Raw genomic sequence first — 3,013 nt, 5'->3', positions numbered from 1 at the left:
GTTGGCAGGTACGCGTGACAGGAAGGCGTGTGCACGTCTTCACGTCTTCCCGTCGCAGACTCTTGCTTATCTTCCGCGGCGCTGTTGAAGGAAGCCGGTGCAGCGGTGCATGAAAGCATAGCGGCACAAGCGGAAGACACACAAAGCGGCAGAGGCGGAAGATACACAAAGGACACCGATGCCTGCTTGGGAGGCATACGGATTATGGATCGGCTGGAGGCGGCTTCGAGAAAGTGGAGAGGAAAGGCTGTGCAAAAAGGCGAGCGCCTTAGGGTCACAGCCACCATACATCAAGTCAGGCTCGTGCAGCGGGCCGGGGCGAAAGGTTCATGAAACTGTCACGTCATGCAGAGGAACTTAGACGTCGGAGAGCAAGAGGGAGAGAGAAGACGGGAGGAGATAGAGAGATAGAGAGAAAAGGAACAGATAGAAGTTGAAACAGCCAAGGCATTATACGGGAGTAAAGCTTGCGACGTCACGGTACACTGAGGTACGGGCGGGGTACGTGAGTCACCGTGGTGGGCGGTGGGCGGGCGAACGGCCACCAGCCGTGGCCGCCCGCACCAGGTTGACAAAACTCCGTAGTTATGGCTGGGGCGGGACGCGCTGATATCCATTAAACTCATGATTTATCCCTAATTTGCTTTTTGGGGCGGATGCCATTAGCAGTTTCGAGCTGAAAATGTAGCTTCGTTTATTCTGTGTATCGCGATTTTTTTTTTTTTTTTTTTTTTTTTCTCTTTGTTATATAGATCATGGCGATGGTTCCAGCAGATACCAAGAGAGTGCCTCACCATCCCACAGAGATGCTCTTTCTCACTTCTTCTTTCTCTCTCTCTCTCTCTCTCTCTCTCTCTCTCTCTCTCTCTCTCTCTCTCTCTCTCTCTCTCTCTCTCTCTCTCTCTCTTTCTCTCTCTCTCTCTCTCTCTCTAGTGCCACCCGTTCCATCTTCCTCTCTCGGTTGTTCCTCATATTGAAATACTCCATTTTAATATGCTGTATCAGTCCGGTTGGTGCGTACTGCTGGTGCTTTGTTAGAAAAATTAAAACGCCACAGCAAGAGCAGCGGCACGCGTAATTTAGTTTCCGCTAAACGGCAGAGGGCTGCGGCCGGTCAGTGGCCCCGGGAGGAGAGTCTAGGGTGGTGGAGCAGCAGACAGTGTGACGTCACGGCAGCTTCGCCCCGCCGCCAACAGATGGCACCACCTGCCGCACACCCTACTCATGACGCGAACATTTATCGCCCTCTGAACTTTTTTTTGTTTGCGGTTTTAAAAAAGGCCTTAAAATTCCTGTTAGAGGGAGTCTTCGGTAAACATAAAAAAATAAATAAAAAATATAAACAATAATAGTCTCTCGATATCTTATGTAGCTAGGATGCTCAAGGTGTATCTCCGACTCAGGCATGGCAGTTCATGACGCGATGCTTAGGGAGGCTGAGTGCGTGGAGATATCATGAAAACTTTATCGCTTTATATAGAGCTTAATCAGCTGCGGGAGTGAAATGTGGGTGTGGATATAGGCCTAGAAAGCTCCAAGGTCCAATCCCAGTGTAAAATCTCCGAGATGAGATGTGTGGGGGCGGAAAATGCAGGAAAGAAACGCCTGCATGACAGTGCATGGTGACAAAGAGATGCCCAGGCGAGGGGCCCTTGCGACGTGAGGCGAGAGATGCAGCAGCAGCAGCATCCCTCCCTCCGTCTCGACAAAGAAATGAATAAAAGATACGGTAGCGGCTTACAAACATCCGGATATTAGTCAGCCCAGCGAGGCCGCGCCGAGCAATCAAGATGGAAGGAGGAGGACAGCCAGGAGAGGCAAATCGTGAAAGGTAAATTAGCTTAGTCTCCAGCATTACCTCGTCCTCCTCTCCCCCTTCCCTCTCTCTCTCTCTCTCCCTCCTTCTCTCTCTCTTTCTCTCTCTCTCTTCTTCTCTCTCACTCTCTCTCTATCTCTATCTCTCTCTCATTCTCTCTCTCTCTCTCTCTCTCTCTCTCTCACCCTTCTCTCTCTCTCTCTCTCTCTCTCTCTCTCTCTCTCTCTCTCTCTCTCTCTCTCTCTCTCTCTCTCTCTCTCTCTCTCTCTCTCTCTCTCTCTCTCTCTCTCTCTCTCTCTCTCTCTCTCTCTCTCTCTCTACGTGTGGCTGGTGGCCTCGGGTATCATTCGCTGCACGTTATGTAATTGCTTGCCTGCTCCTATGCCTCCTGTCTCGCCATGCATTTGCCCCCTCATGACTGTGCCGCCTCATGTCAGGTAGTGCCTCCTCCTTCTACTCCTCCTTCTACTCCTCCTCCTCTTCATTCTTCTCCATCTTCGTCTTCTTCCTCTTTCTCCTTCTGACTTTCTTGCCCTTCTCCTCCTCCTCCTCCTCCTTTTGTTATCGTTTAATCTACCGTTTATTCTTCTTCTTCGTATATCTTTATTTTTCATCTTTTTCACCATCTCTTTCTCTATCACTATCTCCTTCCCCTTCTCCTCCTCCTCCTCCTTTTCTCTCTCCTCCTCCGCATCTTTCTTCTCCTTCTTCATCTTCATATCCATATCCTTCTTCTCTCTCTTCTTATTCTCCCTCGTCCTATTCTTATTCTTATTCATGTTATTATGATTATTATTTTCTTTCTCCTTTTTCTCCCTTTTCTTCTTCTTCTTCTCCCTTTTATCATCATTATCATTAGCATTATCCTTTTTCCTCTCCATCTCCTCCTCCTCCTCTTCCTCCCCTTCCTCCTCTTCCTCCCCCTCCTCCTCTTCCTCTTCCTCTTCCTCCTCCTCCTCCTCCTCCTCTTCTTAGCTCTCACGACGCTGTTGAGTTTCTTCTCAAGACCACACCCCGCATGACGGAGTTTCTTTGTCCGTGCATGCAATTTTTCCCGTGTCTTTGCCTACGTAAAGATAAATATAATGAGGATATAATGATAAAGAAAATATATAAAAAAATCCAATATACATCTTGGTTTTTATGAATTAATTAAATGGAGGATTATGATCTATGATTTTTTTTTTTTTTTTTTTT

At 48.0% G+C, this 3,013-nt stretch overlaps 1 long non-coding RNA gene across 3 annotated transcripts in view; it reads left to right on the top strand.

The window, feature by feature from the left end:
* The first annotated feature begins 1,221 nt into the window (after positions 1-1,221).
* The window catches only part of LOC122245593 (uncharacterized), a 90,384-nt gene continuing 88,592 nt past the window's right edge, over positions 1,222-3,013 (top strand). The window contains exon 1 of one of the 3 annotated variants that reach the window (XR_015192282.1): positions 1,222-1,831. This is a non-coding gene — a long non-coding RNA (uncharacterized LOC122245593). The remainder of the gene's footprint in view (positions 1,832-3,013) is intronic. The other 2 variants (XR_015192284.1, XR_015192283.1) reach the window with 2 other exon arrangements.

This window comes from Penaeus japonicus, unplaced genomic scaffold, assembly GCF_977035675.1.
Source record: "Penaeus japonicus unplaced genomic scaffold, GWHDUDI00000001_assembly GWHDUDI00000002, whole genome shotgun sequence".
Lineage (NCBI taxonomy): Eukaryota > Metazoa > Arthropoda > Malacostraca > Decapoda > Penaeidae > Penaeus > Penaeus japonicus.
The sequence above is the reverse complement of the archived record's forward strand: the minus strand, read 5'-3'. Positions and strand labels throughout refer to the sequence as shown.